Here is a 22,493-nt window from a genome sequence, read left to right on the forward strand (position 1 = left end):
AATTCATAAATGCAGGTAACCAATCCATAAAAGAAACGCGATATATGACAAAGCAATGAAAGAAATACATGTATCAGAGGTGAAATGACCGAAGAATAAAAATAGAAATTTAAATCATTATGTCAAAAGATTTCACCTTAAGTGGTATTAGTAACAAACACATAATTGTCAGTAAGTATTAATGATTGTGATAAAGTGACTGGACAAATATAATATAATGAATATATAACATAAGCTACCATGCATGTTGGCTTGTAAGAGTACTGTTCAAACGGGAAATTTCCTTTAGAAATGAATCCATAGGTGGTAATAGAATAGAGAGCATGTGTGATGGGGACGATATTTTGGGGCTGGATCAAAATCCCATTTCCCTAATAAATCGATCTTGAGGCCTATGGGTTATGGCCCACAAAGCCTATCGAAAACGATTATCCTTAGGCATTTTCCTTTAAACCGTGGACAGACACCACCTCCTTTTATAGTAGAAAACACGTCCAAAAGGTCCAAAGTCTTCGTCTTATCAAATGGCACAAGAATATCAGCACAGTGTGCCAGCTAGGTAAAATATGCAACAAAGGGTTTTTCATTGACAATGAACTTGCCAATCCCTGACTGGATCCACACTCGAGCAACACTAGTCTTTCTTCTTCCTGTTCCATATGCCCGTCCTTTCTCATCGACTTATCTCATTCATGCTTTAGTGATTTCTTCTTATCATTGCTGCCCCAATTGTTGTCGAATAGACTTCTTTTCCATTCCTGCAAGACAAGCATCTTCTATCTCTCTCAGTGGTGACAATCCTTCGACCCCTTCCAAGTCCTTCATAACTATTAAACTCTTGATCTGCACCTCAGTAATTCCTGAAGCCGCAATTAGGTCTCCAAATGCATGGTTTGGACCCTCGAGAATAACCTGGAGTTGTTTTTCCTCTTTCTCCCTTTCCAACGCTTGTGCAACCTGTACAGCTACCCGCCAATCACCATCGGGTTTAACGTCTACACCCTCTTGGTCTGTGGCCCCTTCTTCCATTACTCTGTCGCTCAACTGATATAATCACTTTTGTCTCAAATTAAAATCCACAAATTGAATTCAATTAATTCAATTCCAATCTCTGGTTCTTCTAAAATGGACCTGCACATTTTACTTGCCGCTCCACATGACAATCCAAAATATAATAGTTTCTTCTATAATTTAATAGTATCATTGGATCAGTAAACTCGTAACACAAAATTAACTCATAAACCTGAACCTATAAACAATACACACATAGACATAAATTCACATAAGATGCATTTCCATTATATACAAACTCGATTACAATTTAAGGCATCTCAGCTTTAATCACGAATTCTCTTGCAACTACATTGTATCCTCTTACTTACACTCTCTCTTCCTCACACAACAAAGATTATTTTTTTCAAGATCGTGACTCAGTTAAGATCCACGATTTTTCCTCCCAAAATCGCTCAACGAACCCATAAAGATTTTTAGTTAGCACTCATGATAGATAATTTTAACTAATAAACCATATCACTTCCATCACTTTAGCTCTATCTCCTCACACACACAGGTTCTCTCTTTCTTGATGCATGAATGAATTCTTCTTTAATATCTCGTTATACATACATTGCAGTTTTAACTGAATTTTTAACTGAAATTTGTTCACCAACTGAATTTTGTTCATAGTTGGCCTGATTGTCCACATGGTTGTCCACTTGTGTTCTTTCTCTAGTTTTTCCTGTTTCATTAAGGTGCTTAGATGCTCCTGCATCAATGTGGCAGTGCAAGGTAGTAGTCTGATACCACAAGTAGAGCCAGTGCTGCTAGTAGGCATTCATAGCCTCAACATGGTTGCCTTTTAACCCCACAAATGAGTGAGAGTCTTCTTTCTAGTATGTATATGATTCTTTCTTTTCTTGTTATGAAGAGACCACTATGCTAGCATGGTGACCAGATAATCATAGTTCCATTCAACAAGATATAACAAAGTGATCACCTTGGCTCGTGATGAGACTCCCTGTCCTTCTAACAGTTTTCATTATCAAGAAGGTCATTACGTTGGTTGGGTGGCCAAAATGGAATGTCACCTATTACATCCTTATGATCATGGTAGGTTGGCTCGTGATGAGACCCCTATCTTCTTTTTGTTGCATTTTCATATTTCGTTATTTTCATATTTTGAGGATTTTATTGTAAAAAGAAGGGGGCTCATTTACTCCTTAAGAGTCAGGGATGGTGTAAGAAGTAAGAAAAATGCCAATGAAAGTTTATAATTTTACCCCCATATCATCATATCAAATGGATTTATCCATTTGAAAGTGTGAAAAATAAGAAAGCATGGTTTTAAAGTAACGAATAAATTTATGATGTGTCTAAAGAAAAAATGTTCAGTAAGTCATTATAGAGATGCACCATGTTAGCTTTTGAAAAAAGATAACCATCAAAAGGCTTCATAGGTAATAATGGTATTGAGATTAGTGTTTTTCCTTATGTTAGGCACAAATCCAATCAGATGGTGTTTATTCAAAACATAAAAAATAAAGAAAGATGACAAAAAAACAGGCGATAAAACAGTAAAAGGAATCACAGTTCTTTCTACAAAATCACAAAAAGTGTTGCTCAATTGATTGAACAACAAAATCGAAAAGAAAACAAAATTGTTGTTCAATTGATTGAACAACAATCATTCAATCATTTGAACAACAAATTGAAAAGAAAAACAAAATTGTTGTTCAATTGATTGAACAACAATCATTCAATCGTTTGAACAACAAAAATTGAAAAGAAAAAAAATGAAAAAGTGATATTCAATCAATTGAACAACAATCATTTAATCGTTTGAACGAAAATAATCGAAGAGAAAAAAATGAAAAAGTGTTGTTCAATCGATTGAACAACAATTGTTCAATTGTTTGAACAACAAAATCGAAAACATAAAAGTGTTATTCAATCGATTGAATATCAATCATTCAATTGTTTGAACAAAAAAATAAAAAATGTAAAAATGTTGTTCAATCGATTGAACAACAATCGTTCAATCATTTAAACTGTAAAATCAAAAACATAAAAGTGTTGTTCAATCGATTGAACAACAATCATTCAATCGTTTGAACAAAAAAACCAAAAACGTAAAAATTTTGTTCAATCAATTGAACAATAATCGTTCAATCGTTTGAACAACAATCATTCAATCGTTTGAACAACAAAAATGGAAAACAAAAATACGCAAAAAGTGTTGTTCAATTGATTGAACAACAATAATTCAATCAATTGAACACAAAAAAGGGAAAAGGTGCAAAAAGTGTTGTTCAATCTATTGAAAAACAATCGTTCAATCGTTTGAACAAGAAAAATCGAAAAATGCAAAAAGTGTTGTTCAATTGATTGAACAACAATCGTTCAGTCGTTTGAGCAACAAAAATCGAAAAATGCGAAATGTGATGTTCAGTCAATTGAACAACAATCATTCAATTGTTTGTACAAAAAAAATAAAAGAAATAAATGATGTTCAATCAATACAACAACAATCGTTTAGACGTTTGAACAAAAAAAATTGAAAAATGCAAAAAGTAATGTTCAATCGATTGAACAATAATCGTTCTTCGTTTCAACAAAAAAAAAATTGTTGTTTAATTAATTCAACAAAAATCATTCAATCATTCGAACAACAATATAAACATAAAAATAAGTATTTTTCAATTGATTGAACAACAATCATTCAATCGATTGAACAATAACATACACACAAACATAAGTGATATTCAATTGATTGAAAAGCAATCGTTCAATCATTTGAATAACACTTACCAAATACTTGAAACAAGAAAAACCTCATATTTACATGGTGATGCCTAACTAAATTGCAATCAATCAAAAATAACATATACATTATTTACAATTTAAATAAAATCACAATTTTACGAAAGAAAAGTTGTCGAATCATCACTCCCTGTAACTAAGATTTGCATGGAGGGGTCTTCGTGTACCTGCTGATAGAAAGACTGCTTGGTGAGTGGTTTGTGATAAAGACACACCCAGTTCCCTTTCACCTTAAAAGGATGGCCATACCCGTGAATGGTAGTCAAAGTGAGAGCACCATTGTTATGTACTTCGTGAATTTCATAAGGGCCGAGCCATATTGTTTGCAACTTTCCTGAAAAATCCTGGAATCTGGAGTCATAGAGGAGTGCCCAATCGCCTTTTGAAATGTCTTCTTTTTTATAAAGTTGTTATGTCACTTTTCCCTTTGATACTGAATAATTGTAGTCCATTGTAGAGCAAGCAGTAGAGCCTCATCTAGTTCATTGATTTGTTCAAGTCATTTGGTTTGGACTTCTGTTAAATTGAGTCCCACTTCCTAAGACGTTCTTAGAGTCTTTATTTTGAATACAATCGGGAAAATAGCTTCTTTTCTGAACATGAGTTGGTACGGAGAGTATATAGTAGTATTCCTCCAAGTTGTGTGATAGGCCCACAAGGCCTCTGGTAGTCTAGCAACCCAGTCTCGCAGATGTGTTGAGAGTATCTTGGTGAGAATTGATTCAATGGCCTTATTGGTGCTTTCGCCCTGCCGGTTCACCTGCAGGTGATATGGGGAAGAGATCCTATGTGTAATGTGATGATTTCTGAGAGTGGTTGTAATCTTGTCTCCTACAATTTTCCCTCCCCCATCTATATCACTTCCCGAGTCGACAAACCAACTTTTTTCTTCATCATGCTTAGCAGAAAATGCAGAATCAGATACAAACAATATGAGATTATGATTATGTTCTACATCAGCAAAATGACATGCATTCTCCTTGCGTCTCTGTTGACCTTCTTCAAACTTCTTCTTATGGCAATATTTAGCTATATGGCTAGCTCGACAACAATAGAAACATTTGGTTGCTGAATCATTTCTATTTTTTGAAATACCTCGTGATGGAGGCGGCTTTCTTTGTGGGCTTCCTCCACCTTTGTGTGTTGCATGTGCATTTCCTCTCAATGGATTCTTGTGCGCCATTAGAGAAAGGTATGAACTCTGGGGTTTTAGAGTCAACCGTCTTTCCTCCTCTTGCATTAGGATCCCTGTCAATTCTTTAAACTTGGGGGATTTTTCTCTTGCATTCAACCCAGTGATGAGCATCTAATAATTGTCATTCATACCATTCATCCTAATCATGACCACATTAGTGTCTGACACTATTTCACCAATGTTTCCCAACTTATTCTTGAGCTCCTTGATATGAGAGATAAACATGCCTACTGATTCATTCTCCTCCATTCTTGATCTCATAAAATTCCTTGAGAGTTGTCCAAATGTCTATTGCAGATTTACATTCTCGAATATGATGAATAATGCAATCTTTGAAAGACAATTTGAGTAGTACCTTTGATTTATTCTCCTTCTTTTCCATGTCTTGCATTCTTATTGTTGTTCACTTGTAGGAGCAGTCGGCTTCAACTCATCACAGCCCACAATAGCCCATGCACTTTTCCCCTCAAGCAACATTTGCAATTTGAATTTCCAATAAGAATAATTGGATCCATCGACCTTATTTCTCTCGTTCGGGTATGCCTCTGCCATTTGGTTATTCATCTTGAAACTTAAAAAAAAAATACTGACCTCTAGCCATTAAAAACCAATTCTACCTTGAGATCCAAAAAAAATGATCTAAAGAGAAAAAAAATGCAACCTTGAACATCAATTTTATTTAAAACATAGATCCTCTTAAAAAACACTTTTTAAATATACCCCAAAACTTTTCTTCATGCATGCTGGTAGTGATCTGCACCCTTCACGCAATGATCAAACCATCAAGCCACGACCTCTTCTCACCACGGCCAGGATCTCTTCTTACCAGCACCACCATCTAGGACCTATTTGTAGCCTCTACAACCTCTTCTCCCCTTCCATATGCGGACACCTTCAATGAACATAGGCAGCCAATTTCATTGCTCTCTCGCAAAATATGTAGCACAAATCTCAGCACCATAGGCTCCTCCCACCAACAACATCGGTTTCTCTACTCTCATATTCACATCAACACAAGGCAACAACTCCTCTACGCGTTTCTGCTCTCACACAACGGATCTACACACCTTCGTTGATATGTCCTCAAATGCACTAGTGATTTTGATGCAATAATTCGACGACCAATTCCATCCTAAAGCACACAACACACAGGCTTCTCACGCTACAGATTCCATTTTAGTAGCTCAATCGACCTTCTGTAGCATCCAATCAACAACTCAGCGCCTCATGTGCTTGATCGACGGGCTTAGAGCCTCACGTGCTTGGGCAAGAGGCTCATAGCCTAACCAATGAGCAAATTCGCGTTGATAGGCCACGCTGGGGGATTTTAAAAAATTCTGAAGTGTTGGATGAAGCAGTGCACCCTTTTGTCCTGAATCTATGTTGGCCAGCACCCTTATTCCACCAGAAGAAGCACTGATCGAGTTAAATTCATAGTTAAAAAAAACACGCTCTGCCTCCTCAGAGACTATCTTCACACAATCCACGAGGGGCCTTTCTTCTCCCACCTAGACACTCACTCAGGGATCAAAGCATATTGGATTTGTCTCACCAAAATTGGTGCTCTAATACCATGATAAAAATTGAAGAACCAAATTTATTAATCATACTAGGCAGCTCACAGGTGAGGAGCTTCACCAGGAGACTACCTCTACAGAATTCTCTACCTCTAAATCACATTACAAACCATGAATATTTAATTTACACACAAATAGGGAATTTATAACAGATACCCAAGAAGTAGGAACTAATTCCTAATCTAAAGCTAAAGTGAATAAGCTCTCTCCTAAATTACATTTCTGCATTATCTGCAACACTATAAGAGACAATTGTCATATTTGTCAGTGAACTTTAGCCACTCTATCCTTGGAGTACTCCAGACACAGGTCTGTGATTCCGCTGTAATATTTCCTCCTCGCACGAAAGAAAGGTAGAGAACAGACACAGGTATGCGATTCCACTACATAATCTACTCCTCACACGAGCAAAAGGCAGACAACTCCCCCTTCATAGATCTCATCACAAATATTTCCCTGAAGTATGAAGCAACACTTCATTTCCATTTAACAAATGCTCTTTCATGTCCAATTAAAAAATGCTCAGTTTCTGGAAACAAGTGCTCTATTTCTAGACAATTGCTTAGCTTATTATGATGATTCGAGAGGAATTTAGATAAGATCTTGTTACTACATCACCATAATTTTTTGAAAGAGTGGAAAACCTAATTCAAACAAGAATGCTCACATATTTTCTTAAATAAAACAAAAGTCCACGGTATGGAATTTCAAGAACAGCCTTTTAGACTCATTCAAATTACGATCCTTCATTTCTCTACTTAACAAGGCACTAGTAGAGGTCTCGAGTTGGACTCCCGATGTTACCGAGGTTTTTCTACTGGTTTCATTTAGAGTTTCTCCACCCAGGTATAATAGGGTGACTTATATGTGACAAAGTCGATTGACAATAAAATTTTAGTGAGTGCAACCAATTGCTGATTGTTCTTCCGTTTGGTTAACACTATAAAATCCATGGTCGTCCTTCGACCTTCCTCCTTTTATGGTTTTCGAAACATTGACTTGCGGCGGGTAGGGGCCACACACTTTCTGTATGGGGCCCTTATTAACAAGTTCCAGCTTCTCTTATGTGCATATTCTGCAAACCGATTTACAAACTTCAACAAACACTCTTTACATTATGTGGGGACCAAACAAGCTTGGCTATGGTAGCTCAACATTATATATCAACCTTTTGAGCACTTATTCGTGCCAATGATGGGTATGCCATGCTGATGATCAGACATTGACACGGCCAAGCTTTCAGAAGGATTACAAAAAGCAAGAGATTATTGACGTTGATATTGGTATTTCTTTGCCTCTTCTGATATATCCCTCCGAGATTGTTCTCTTACTCTTCTCTGCAATTTCTGCAATGCTGCAATGCTGTCGATCACTTATGGCTCCTTTGACCACTCTCATAAACTGAATCCATTATTCAAATACTTTCGGAATAAATAAATTCAGGCGAACACCATGAAACTTTAACTCAATAGTATCCATTGAATGATGAAACTATGAGGCTTCTAAACATATTTATAAGATCGAAACCTCGTTAGAGACGATACTCATTGATGACCAAGAATTTTCATATGAAGAAGGTAGTTGAAGAAACCATATCATCTTCCGGGCATAGTTACCAAATACAACCGTACCGGCGAAAAAAATATGAGAATTCAGGAATTCCATTTGTACATCAAATAAATTGATAAAATTCAATTTGGTTCATGGTAGTTTCATGTGGATCACCCAAAATTTATGGTTTGTAAATTATTACATGGATTTGTTAATTTGCTTGCCTAGAATGATGAGTGCAACAATTCCTAAATACATATAGATGGTTGTGATATCAAATGGAAAGGTTGTGGGATTGCAATTTGGAAATGGAAACTATTTGTGAGTCGAGAAAATTTCTAGGTTTTCATTGCAACAAGCCCTAAACACGTAATAGATGGTTGGGTTATCTTAGGTACAAAATGGACAGCTTGTGGGGTTCTAGTTTGGAAATGGAAAGTAGTTGTGAATGGAGACAAATTCTAAATTTTCAATTTTAGATTTGTTTAGAGGGTTTAAAAAGCTGATATAACAAGGAAAGAATAAATTTTAGTATCAATTTTGAAATTGATTTTCTATTATAAAAAAAAATTGACTTTTAAAATAGTTAGAGATGAAAATTTGAGCATGAATCTTGAAGTAAGTAATATTTTTATAAAAAACAATGGGTTCTTTAAATATATTTATATTAAGAGGAATTTTATAAAAATAAGTTGAGAATTTTTTTTTTTTTAAATATGTATTAATTACAAAAAGATTTTATATAAAATTTGAAAATAAGGAGGGATGTAGTTTTGAGTTTTGAAAAGAAGAGAGATTTTGGAGATAACAAACAAGTCTCCTTGTAGTTGTGATTTGTAAATTGCAGTTTTAAAATTATTTATATTTCTTAAAATTACAAAAAATTATTTAAATTTCAAAATGAATGAGAAGAAAATGACAAGCCATTATTGTTATATGAAAAATGTATATGTATCTAAATATTTAAAATGTATACTCTTAAATTTTGTTCGAATTGAAAAATTTTAATCCTAATTTTTTACGCCAATAGGCATCCCTCCTATTGGAGTTGGACACTTTAATCATTTTCTTAATTATTCTTTTTTATTGGATGGCCTAAATTGAAAGATGTCAGTATATTCTTGTGGTTGCCACTACATCAATGGATAGAATTCACACCACTTACTTGCATGTCCAAATCACATGTTTAAAGCATACTTAAATTAATTTTTTACGATGAATGATTAAAATTTACCATACCATTTGTTAATCGCCACCTATTATGATTAAGACGAAGTGGAAAGATTAAAAATGGTTTTGAAACATATGAATCGCCATCACCATCCATTTCAATTTCCTTAGGAACACCAACAGTGTTAATTCCGCCTAGACATTGCTCACCATTCCAATTCTCCTATACGAAACGTGGCCAAAGGGATGTAAGACATTGATTTAGCATGGCAATCACTAACAATTTCAATTTCATATAGCCATCACTTACCATTTCAATTGGCCTCCTCCATGCAGATGTTTCAATTGGCCTCCTCCATGTAGATAACCACACATTAGATGAAACTTTGCTCGAGGGATGTAACATAGTGTATGTCCCGAAAATGTAAGATAATGTATATCGGGAACTATTCGTGTAATGCAAATTGATACAGTTGCAAAGATTTGATGGATGAATGCATGATCTCTCAAAGACATGGGAAGAACTCTTGTTAAGGGGATATTCCATGAAGGCTGGCCAGTAACCCGAAGCACAGTCCAGCGCTCGCTCTTATATTAATCGTTGCCACTTTTTTGCTCCTCGATTCTTATCATGTCAATCTGGTGCTACCATTTATTTCACAAAGAATCATGAATTGACTTCGCCTGGTCCCTTCGTATCAATACGTGAATCCGAGTCCCCAACACCCTCACCCTTGATCGAATCAATTGGTGGAATTCCTTATAGCAGCAGCTCTGTCCATAAGGTGATTGAACCTAATATCGATGAAGCTTTTTCTATTTTCTCGTTGATAATAGTCAATAGTATTCTGAGAAATATTTTAGATGGGTCAGCCAATTTTAATAACATTTTATGATACTTTTATAATAGTTTTTAGTTAATTTAATGGCTTTTAAGAAATGGGAACAGAATTAAATTGAATTTTGTTTTGTGGATGGATGCATGGTAAGAAATGAAGAACAGGAGGCGTAATGTTTCGAAGGTGGAAATCGACCTGAGACACGCTCGGGTAGCCATTAGGAAAGCAATTTTAGAAAGGGAACAAAAAAAGAGCCAAGGGATTTCTCCGTTCCAACCATCGACATCTACCGAAATGATCATGCCTTTCAAAAATAAAAATTTATTTAAAAAATATATATACACACGCTGGTTCATTATATCTTAAATACATGGATTTTGGTCACTGTTAGTAGAGCATATTTGATTTGAATTTTCTGTGTTTTTTCCTTCAGGAGTTACAGGGAACTAGAGAATCATTTCAAGATCTTTGTATACCGAGAGGGGGAACCACCTATGGTACACGACGAACTGTGTGTGTCTATCTATACAACAGAAGGTAGATTCATTCACGATTCAATCGTGGCCATTGGATCGTGAATAAATTACAACCGTTGGATCGCGAAAGTGGTTTCGCAACAGTGGAAGTGGTTTTTGGGTGAGCGAAAGGCCATAAGATGTATTGAAGGGCAGTCGCCAAATCCCATTAAACGTTTGACATGTAGCACGAGGTTGAATAGGGAAACCGCTTTATCGGGCGGTTAATTCCCGTGTTACTTGTCTGCCCAAAATAGATGTGGACCATCGGATCCACTACGCGCAGATCAACGGTGGAGGATTGATGTGTCAGTTTAAATGTTTGGAGTGAATGCTGACCGTTAGATCGGAGAAGAATTGGATGGCAAAGATCAACTGATCGGAGATCGGAGATATAGAATGATAGCGGAAAGGAAATGGACCAAAAGATGGATCCGCCGATAATTATGGTTGCGGATGTATAAAATTTGAGATCCGGATAAAGCGTTAAGAGCTGGGTTTTCTTTGGTTTTCTTGTGTTTCTGTGTATTTCAGTAAAAAGGTATGGTCGTGGGTTTTTAAAGCCTAACGCATTTGAAGAACGCTTCTGATAAGATTTTGAGGGTGTAAACCATAGACCCACGACTGATAATTGTTAAAGTAAGGGATTATGGCTAAAGTAACAAAAGATTGATTAAATTAACATTAACATTAAGTTTAAGGGAGATTACATTAACATTGTTGCCCACAAATACCCGTTTGTAACTGTGCATGGGAGCAACACCAGTTTAAATATAGTCTTATTGGTAACCCTAATAGTTCAATGTCAATTGGTTATTGTTGACATTGTTGTGCATTAGGGCAACTTCTATTCTTGTTTAGGGATGATAATGTTTGGGAATAAGGTTACTGTTGAATTTATCATGGACTAGAACCATTAGCTAGAGACATCTGTTTGTTATAGGATTTTTAGGGTGTAAACCATAGACCCATGACTCATAATTGTTAAAGTAAGGGATTATGGCTAAAGTAACAAAAGATTGATTACATTAACATTGTTGCCCACAAATACCTATTTGTAACGGTTCGTGGGAGCATCACTAGTTTAAATAAGGGATTATGGCTAAAGTAACAAAACGTTTGATTACATTAACATTAACATTAAGTTTGAGGGAGATTACATTAACATTGTTGCCCACAAATACGTGTTTGTAACGATTCGTGGGAGCATCACCAGTTTATATATAGTTTTAACAGTAACCCTAACAGTTCAATGTCAATTGGTTATTGTTGACATTGTTGTGCATTAGGGCAACTTCTATTCCTGTTTAGTGATGATATTATCTGGAAATACAGTTACTATTGAATTTGTCATGGACTAGAACCATCAAATAGAGACCTATGTTTGTTATGGGATGTTGTTGATAAAGTGGTTGTTCCAAAAATTTTGATTGTATTAAATATTTTTGTCTTGTTTTTGGCATATGTAGGGGCCTTATGCATGTAAAGGAAATCCATTCTTATAATAAAAAATCTTGTTTATATAATTAGTGTTGGTTTGTAAATTTACAATGATAAATAAATTGGTTTTATCTCAAAACATATTAATTTTAATTCATATAGAGTTTCTTTTACAAATTGTTTAATTGTTTTTTTTATGAATTAAGATTTTAGAGACATGAGTTTCCATTCATCTATTTATCCAGATATCATAGTAGTATTGAATGTTAATAAATAAATATTTTAAAATTATATTTAAACTAATTTTATAGTTTATATTGTAATTTTTCTTATTTTAAATAATTATTGCATATAAATATAATTATTTTATATAATCCACATTTTCCATTCATCTATTTATATATAACAATAGTATTGAATGTTAATAGATATCATAGAAGTATTGAATGTTAATAGATAAATGTTTTAAACTTATTTTCAAACTAATTTTATAAATTATATGTAATTTTTCTGATTTTGAATAATGACTCCATAATCCACATTCCAATAATATAGGGTATTTAAAAAAAATAGGTTATAATGAAAACCCCTCAATAATATAATTATTGTTTTATTTCCAAGTATAAAAATGATGCAGGAGCATCTAGGCCTAGCTAGCAATGTGATGGTGTGGTCACATGTTGTGGCTAATGAAAGTTTGGAGGAAGAATTGGTTGTTTAATTTTATTAATTGCAAAGTATGTAAGTATTTAATTATTGCCTAATTCTAAAGAGAATTGGGAATAAGTGGCAAGTGATCCTCCTTGGGTGGAGATCAAGCCAAGTAGTTAGAAAGATTACTTAGGGTAGGATTTGATTTCTAAATATATTGTGAATTCCTTCATTTCTGGAAGGAGATGGTTAGATAGAACATATATGTATTTTCCTTCTTTTCTGAAAGAGATAGAGAGATAGGATTCATGATGGAGTTGTAAGCCTATAGGCAGATTAGGAACAAAGGCCACTAATTTGAAGAATCAGGCCAAAGAGAAAGGATTCAGGAGAGGATTGAGTGAAGCAAGAGCAAGAATAGTGTTTGGATTGTATTTGAAACAGAGGTATTTTATTTGTGTAATCAGGCTAAGGCAAGACTCTGTAATTATTTTTATTGTGAATGAATGATATTTTGTGTGTGATCAACTATTGAGCCTGCGGAAACCCTCATTGGGCTCCTATTTCCTTTGTATTTGGGTGAGTGTTTATTCCTTTGTTTTTTTTAGCTTCACATCTGAATCGTGGGATTAATAGAAGTTGGATGCCTTTTTAAATATCATTGTTTTGGTGTCGATTTAATCCTAACCGTCGAATCACCCTTACCGAGTTGGCGAAGCTTGTTTGCATAGTTTCGGTCCCGCAAGCATAAATCCAATTTACACTAAGATTTAGCGGAAAACGCAGTCAGATCCGAAATCCAAACTTGAAATCTTATCGATGGGAACCTATACCCTTATCAAGTCCATAAGAATGATCATATTGGCGCATTGAAGTAGAAGGAGCCTAGAAAATGGACTTGTGATTGTGCGATTCAATCGTGGTCGTTAGATCATGAATAAATTACAACCCTTGGGTCATGAAAGTGGTTTTGCAAGAGTGGAAGTGTTTTTCAAGCGAGCGAAAGGCCGTAAGATGTATTGAAGGGATGTCGCCCAATCCCATTAAACATTCGACCTGTAGCATGAGGTTGAATAGCGAAACCACTTTATTGGGCGGTTAATTCCTGTGTTATGTGTCCACCCGAAAGAGATGTGGACCATCAGATCCACTACACGCAGATCAACAGTGGAGGATTGACATGTCAGTTTAAATGTTTGGAGTGAATGCTGACCTTTAGATCAGAGAATAATTTGACTGCAGAGATGAGAGATATAGAATGATAGCGAAAAGGAGATGGACCAAAATATGGATCCGCCGATAATTATGGTCGCGGATGTATAAAATTTGAGATCCAGATAAAGCCTTTGGAGTGGGGTTTCCTTTGGTTTTCGCGTGTTTCTATGTATTTCGGTAAAAAGGTATGGTCCTGGGTTTTTAAAGCCTAACACATTTGAGGAACTCTTCCGATAAGATTTTGACGGTGTAAATCATAGAGCCACGACTGATAATTGTTAAAGTAAGGGATTATTGCTAAAGTAACAAAAGTTTGATGAGGGTTAAGATTCCCGATAGGGTGTTTAGGGTGTGGCAGCCATATGGTTGCATCAAAAAACCACTATTAACATCGACACTAAAACCTAAACTTTCTATTAATACCTAGATTTTAACATTTTTTTTGCTAAAATGTTATTAATTTTAATATTAGTTTTTAGGTTGATTAAGGTTTTAAGAGTTGTCTTTAGGTTTTCCCATTACATTTGAAGTGTATTTTAAGGTTTATAATTATATTAAATTTTATGTTAAATTTTAAACATTATATTTCAGATTTAATATTATTACATTTATATTAAAGTTTATGTAAAGTTTAATAATAACATTAAAATTTATATGAATTTTAACTTTAATATATATTAGGTTTTATAGGTTAAATGTTTATATTGAACTAATCATTAATAATATCATTATGGTAATATTTTAATATTTAATTTTGTTATTGTTAATACTAATATTAATATTAATATTAATATCACTATCAATTATTATATCATATTAATATTAATTATTAAAAACACTCTAGAATTATAAAAAAAAATGGTATGTATTGGAATTTTATTAGTTGGTATTTGTCATTTTTTTTGGAATTGGAATTTTTGAAATTATCAATTGTTAATCTTAAAGGCCACTCTATTAAATAATATTGGTTTTACCACTATTTTTTAATAAAATTATTTTTGTAATTAAAAACTTTATTCGTATAATTAGTGTTGGATTGTAAATTTACATTAATTAATCATGTGGTTAACATGGTTTTAAAAACAATTTTAAAATTTAATAACAACATTAAAATTTCTATTAATGGTCTAATGTTGCATTGTGACAAAGATTGTATCTATATGAAGATCAACCATGGTCCTATGTTGTACTGTGACCAATATTGTCTCAATATGAAAATCAATCATGGCCAACCATGGTCCAATGTCACATTGTGACAGAGATTATGTGAATATGAAAATCAACCATGGTCAATGATGGACAACCATGTTTATTTTAGGGTTTATAATATTTATTCAAACGTTGCATTGTCACATAGATTGTATACAAAAATCAATCATGGTCAATTACGCTCAGCCATGGTCAATCATGGTCAACCATGGTCAATATGAAAATCAACCATCGTCAATCATGGTCAGCCATGGTCCAACATCACATTGTGAAAGAACTGTCTCAACATGAAAATCAACCATGGTCAACCATGTTTCAACATCGCATTTTGACAAAGACTGTCTCAATGTGAAAATCAACCATGGTCAATCATTGTCAACTATGGTCAACCATGGTTAATAATCATGTTCACATTGTGACAAATATTGTCTCTTTGTCCAACATCAGATTGTGATAAAGATTGTCTCAATATGATAATCAACCATGGTCAATCATCGTCAACCATGACCATTCATGGTCAAACATGGTCCAATATCACATTATAAGAATTATTGTCTCAATATGAAAATCAGCCATGTCAACCATCTTCAATCATGGTCAAATATCGCATTATGACAAATATTGTCTCAAATGAAAATCAATCATGGTCAATCATGGTCAACCATGGTCAATATGAAAATCAACCATGGTGCAATGTCCCATTGTCACAAAGATGTCTCAATGTGAAAATCAACCATTCTTAATCATGGTCAACCATGGTCAATAATCATGGTCACATTGTGATGAAGATGGTCTCTTAGTCCAATGTCACATTACGAAAACCATGGTCATCCATGGTCAAACATGGTACAACGTCACATTGGGACAAAGATTGTCTCAATATGAAAATCAACCATGGTCATCCATGGTCCAACATCACACTCCGACAAATATTTTCTCAGTATGAAAATCAATCATGTTCAATCATGGTCCAACATCGCATTAACAAAGATTGTGTCAATATGAAAATCAACCATTGTCAACAATAGTCAACCATGTTTATTTTAGGGTTTTTAATATTTATCTTAGGGTTTATATACCTTGGGTTTATAATATTAAACCCTTGGGTTTAATATTATTCCCTTGGGTTATAATCCCTTGGGTTTTTAGTATTAATCCATTGTATTTATTAGTCCCTTACGTTTATAATGTTAATCCTTTCAATTTATTAATCTAAGGGTTCATATTCCTATGGTATATTATTATTAATAAGGTTTATAATATTAGTTTTAAGGTTCAATATAAATCCCTTGGGTTTATAATCACGGTCAACCATGGTCGACCATGATTCAATGTTACATTATGACAAAAATTGTCTCAATATGAAATCAACCATGTTAAGCCACTGTCAATCATCATCAACCATAGTCATTCATGGTGAAACATGGTCTAATGTCACATTATAACAAATATTATGTCGATATGAAAATAAACCATTGTCAACCATGGTCAAATGTTGACTTGTGACAAAGATTCTCTCGAAATCATGCTCAATCATGGTCAACCATGGTCAATATTCCTAGGGTATAATATTATTGATAGAGATTGTAATATTAATCCTAGGGTTTAATATAGATCCCTTAGGTTTATTATTCCCTTAGGTTTCTAATATCGATCATGGTAAACCATTGTCAATCATAGCGAACCATGGTCAACCATTCTTGAATGTCACATTGTCACAAGGATTGTCTCACCATGAAAATAAATGATGTTTATTTTAGTATTTGTAATATTATATTTGGGTTTACGAATGTTGGGTTTATAATATTAATGCCTTGGTTTTAATATTATTCCCTTGGTTTCATAATCTCTTGGGGTTTTAGTATTAATCCCTTGGGTTTATTATTCATTTGGGTTTATAATATCAATCCCTTGGGTTTATTATTACCTCACGTTTATAATATCAATCATGGTCAACCATGGTTGGATGTCACATTGTCACATGGATTTTCTCACCATGAATAAATCATTTCTATTCTAGTATTTGTAATATTTATATTTGGGTTTACAAATGTTGGGTTTATAATGTTAGTCCCTTGGGCTTAATATTATTCCCTTGGATTCATAATCCCTTGGGGTTTTAGTATTAATCGATTGGGCTTAATATTATTCCCTTGGGATTTTAGTATTAATCCCTTGGTTTTATTATTCATTTGGGTTTATAATGTAAATAAGTTGGGTGTACCATTCCCTTAGGTTTATAATATCAATCATGGTCAACCATTTTCAATCATAGCCAACAATGGTCAACCATGTTTGAATGTTGCATTGTGACAAGGATTGTCTCACCATCAAAATAAACCATGTATATTTTAGTGTTTGTAGTATATTGGTTTTATAATATTAGTCTCATGGGTTCAATATTATTCCCTTCGGTTTATAATCCCTTGGGGTTTTAGTATTAATCCCTTAGTTTTATTATTCCTTTGGCTTTATAATATCAATCCCTTGGGTTTATTATTCCCTTAGGTTTATAATATCAATCATGGTCAACCATGGTTGAATCTAGCATCGTGACAAAGATTGTCTCACTGTCAAAATAAATCATGTTTATTTTAGTTTTTGTGGTATTTATATTTGGGTTTACCAAATTTGGGTTTATAATATTAGTCCCATGGATGAATGTCACATTTTTACAAAGATTGTCTTACCATGAAAATAAACCATGTTTATTTTAGTGTTTGTAATATTTATATTTGGGTTTACCATATTAGTCCCATGGTTGAATGTCCCATTTTGACAAATATTGTCTCACCATGAAAATAAATCATGTTTATTTTGGTCTTTTTAGTATTCACATTTGGGTTTACGATTGTTGGGTCTATAATATTAGGCCCTTGGGTTTAATATTATTCAATTGGGTTCAAATCACTTGGGGTTTTAGTACTAATCCCTTGGGTTTATTGTTCATTTGGGTTTTAATATCAATCCCTCGGGTTTACTATTCCAACAAGGTTTATAATATCAAACATGGTCAACCGTGGTTGAATGTCACATTGTGATAAGGATTGTCTCACTATGAAAATAAATCATGTTTATTTTAGACATTGTAATATTTATATTTGGTTTTACGAATGTTGGGTTTATAATATTAGTCACTCAGGTTTAGTATTATTCCCTTGGGTTCATAATCCCTTGGGTTTTTTTATTCGTTTGGGTTTATAATATCAATCCCTTGCATTTATTATTCCCTTTGGTTTATAATATCAATCATTGTAAACCATTGTCAATCATAACCAAACATGGTAAACCATGGTTGAATGTCGCATTGTGACAAGAATTGTCTCACCATCAAAATAAATCATGTTTATTTTAGTGTTTGTAGTATTTATATTTGGGTTTATAATATTAGTCCCATGCTTGAATGTCACATTTTGACAAAGATTGTCTCACCATGAAAATAAAACATGTTTATTTTAGTGTCTGTAATATTTATATTTGGGTTTATGAATATTGGGTTTATAATATTAGTCCCTTGCGCTTAATATTGTTCCCTTGGGTTCATAATCCCTTGGGGTTTTAGTACTACTCCCTTTGGTTTATTATTCATTTGGGTTTATAATATTAAAATTTGGGTTATTTTATTCACGTAGGTCTTCAATCCTAAGTGTAAGTGTGTGAGTCGAGTATTGATTGATGTATTCAGAGATCTGCATAGTTTATTTATGCAGGTAGAGTCGAGGTGGAGCACAAAGGAGAAGAACAAGTCAGAGGTTTGTAATTGATCTTTGAATCCATTGAAGGATCAAGAAATGATCTGGGATGACATCGATCAAAGGAGCATGAGAGGTTAAGCCAAGAGGAGTCGCGCAGCGGAAATAATGAAGAACGGGAACCTTTGAAGAAACCCAAAACCACAGAAGAACTAAAGAAATGGCATAAAAGCCAAGTGAAGAAAGGAACAAAGAGATCAAGTGTTGGCACAAAGGAGCCATTGGATCTAACAGATCAATGGACGAGATTAGATCACAGAGAATGGAGCAGAGTTATTAATTATCGCATCGGAGGAAGGAAAAGGAACTAATGAACCCTAGCCTTAAGCAACTGCCGATTTTGATCAAGCAACATCAAGCGTGGACCGTTGGATCAGGAAGAAGATCAACGGTGGAGATTAGTTCGCATTAGAATAAATCAAAGAGTAAGCATCAGCCGTGAACCAATGCGATATGTGATTTTGATGATGTCGATGTGATCAGCGAAGTGACTACATTGCAACATTTCATGGTGCTTTATCGGCGGAGGAGTATTGAGACATGCGATGAAGCAATACGCGATAGCGATATCGCCGATAGGCCAATATAGCACTGATTGGTAATCAGAGATCGGAGCAGCGCTGTGGAGCAACTAAAGGTGCAGACCCAATGATTTTATAAAAGCGTGCTTATAATATTTGAAGTCCAGCTTTATGGTTTGAAGCGGGTTTTCCTTTGTATTCTTGTGTTTCCCATATTTTCTGATAGAATGAATGGTCCAGGTTTTTAATGTAAAAGTGCCAATAATGTTAGTCCCTTGGGCTTAATATTGTTCCCTTGGGGTTTTAGTACTACTCCCTTTGGTTTATTATTCATTTGGTTTTATAATATCAAAATTTGGGTTATTTTATTCCCTTGGGTTTATAATATAAATCGTAGCCAAACATGGTAAACCATGTTTGAATGTCGCATTGTGACAAGGATTGTCTCACCATCAAAATAAACTATGTTTATTTTAGTGTTTGTATTATTGATATTTTCCTTTACTCGATGTGAAGTTTATAATATTAGTCCCACGGGTTTAATATTATTCCCTTGGTTTCATAATCCCTTGGGTTTTAGTATTAATCCCTTGGGTTTATTATTCATTTGGGTTTATAATATCAATCCCTTGGGTTTATTATTCCCTTTGGTTGATAATATAAATCATGGTAAACCATTGTCGATCATAGCCAAACATCATCAACCATGGTTGAATGTCGCATTGTAACAAGAATTGTCTCACTATCAAAATAAATCGTGTTTATTTTAGTATTTATATTTGGGTTTACCAATGTTGGTTTTACAATATTAGTCCCTTCATTGAATGCCACATTTTTACAAAGATTGACTCACCATGAAAATAAACCATGTTTATTTTAGTGTTTGTAGTGTTTATATTTGGGTTTAACAATGTTGGGTTTATAATATTAGTCCCATGGGTTTAATATTATTCCCTTGGTTTCATAATCCCTTGGGGTTTTCGTATTAATCACTTAATTTTATTATTCCTTGGGGTTTATAATATCAATGCCTTGGATTTGTTATTCCCTAATTTTTATAATATCGATCATGGTCAACCATTGTCAATCATAGATAACCATGGCCAACCATGGTTGAATGTCACATTGTGACAAGGATTCTCTCACCATGAAAATAAACCATGTTTATTTTAGTCTTTCTAATATTTATATTAGGGTTTACAAATGTTGGGTTTATAATATTAGTGCCTTGGGTTTAACATTATTTCCTTCGGTTCATAATCCCTTGGGGTTTTAGTATTAAATCTTTGGGTTTATTATTAACTTAGGTTTATAATATCAATCATGGTCATCTTTATGTTTCTCTTGTGTTTGTAATTGATGAAAAGCAATTTTGGGGTAAGGCCAAAACCCCTTTCATATCAATATTCGATCTTGAGGCCTGTGGGTTATGGCCCACAAACCCTATCGGAAGCATATTTGAGGCTCTAAGCCTTTAAACCGGGACCATACACTTATTCGGCTTTTTCTTTAAAAACTGGGACCATAACACTTTATCGCAAAACAAAGGAATACACGGGAAACACAAGAAACTCCGCTCCAAACACTTGGCCGGACTTCAAAAGGATTACACCCACATATATAAATATCGGCAGGTCTGCTCCTCCACTCCTTTATATAGCACTCTACAACCTCTACCTTCTCCGATCTTCGATCTCCAATCGGCTGATCTCCATCGTCCATTATTCCTTTGGATCTAATGGTCAACGCTAAATCACATATCGGCACATCGACGATCATCCATTTGCCAGCCCTGCACCTCTCTGATTTGTGATAAGTGATTAGATCACAACCGTCAATTCTGACTCTCGATTCGACGATTTATGCTTCATCGCATAATTGCAATCGCATTTCTTTAAGGACCGGTTCCAATATCACCAAAGGGATTTTCGCCAATGTGATATAAAGGTTCCACCCCATGAGACTTGATCTGGATTGCTGATCTCGCAGATCTTACGGCTCCTATGTGTTCTCTCATCTATTCTTCCTTAGCTTGATTCACTTGCTTTTGATGGACTCTTCATTATAAACATGGTTTTCTGCCATACTCCGTTAACACACAGAACACTCATATATCGATGTATTTACTTAATATTGGATCGTCATCGATCCTATAGTGATCGATGGTCGATCAACAATCTACAAACAGGATTTAAGTCCTCAATGCATATATTTACAGAATCACTTGAAAAGTATAATTACACAGATACGCGGAAATCCACAAACACACATGTAATATATTATACACAGAATTGAGTTACACCCTAACACATTTCAGCCTTAGAAACAAGCTTCCTCTCAACTACATTGTGAACCCTCTCTTGGCTTACAAATCTTTTACAGTCGCACTATATCTATCTATCACAATCTCGCGATATATATATAGAATACACAGGTTCATCGTTTACAGGAATATTGGATTGGATCACTGAAAGGATCTGATCAATCCTATAAGAACTCCTAAATCTCTCTATATGCGTAGATATGTGGCAAATTGCATTTAATAAAGTCTTGAGAGACTTTATCCATTCCATCATTTACTCTGTTTTAAATAGATTTGTCCCCTGTTCAGCTCTGATGGTCCACATCGTCCTCTTCTTCGCTTTGGATTCCTCTTTTGATTAAGGGGACTGAGATGTTCCTACATCAGTAATATCAATTCCTTGTGTTTCTTGATACCTTAGGTTTTTAATATTTATCCATTGGGTTCACTAATTCCTTAGGTTTATAATATTAAAGAGTTGGGTTTATTAGTTCCTTGGATGTATAATATTAGTCTTTTTTGTTTAATATTACTCCCGTTGGTTCATAATCCCTTGGGATTTTAATATTAAACCCTCAGGTAATAATAAACAAAAAGGACTAATATTATAAACCCAATGTATACAAACCCTAAGATAAATATTAAAAACACTGAAGCCTAAGAAGAAGAAGAAGAATAAGAATAATAATAATAATATAAGTTTATATCATTATAATAATATTCATATAATAATCATA

The 22,493-nt window shown here is 34.2% G+C and overlaps 1 pseudogene; it reads right to left on the reverse strand.

Moving 5' to 3' along the window:
- Window positions 1–399: 399 nt before the first annotated feature.
- Window positions 400–1,029, reverse strand: LOC149246805 (small ribosomal subunit protein uS9m-like; annotated as a pseudogene).
- Window positions 1,030–22,493: the final 21,464 nt, after the last annotated feature.

Source organism: Pinus tabuliformis, chromosome 7, assembly GCF_031772625.1.
Source record: "Pinus tabuliformis cultivar Carrire ecotype Pingquan chromosome 7, CPIR1, whole genome shotgun sequence".
Lineage (NCBI taxonomy): Eukaryota > Viridiplantae > Streptophyta > Pinopsida > Pinales > Pinaceae > Pinus > Pinus tabuliformis.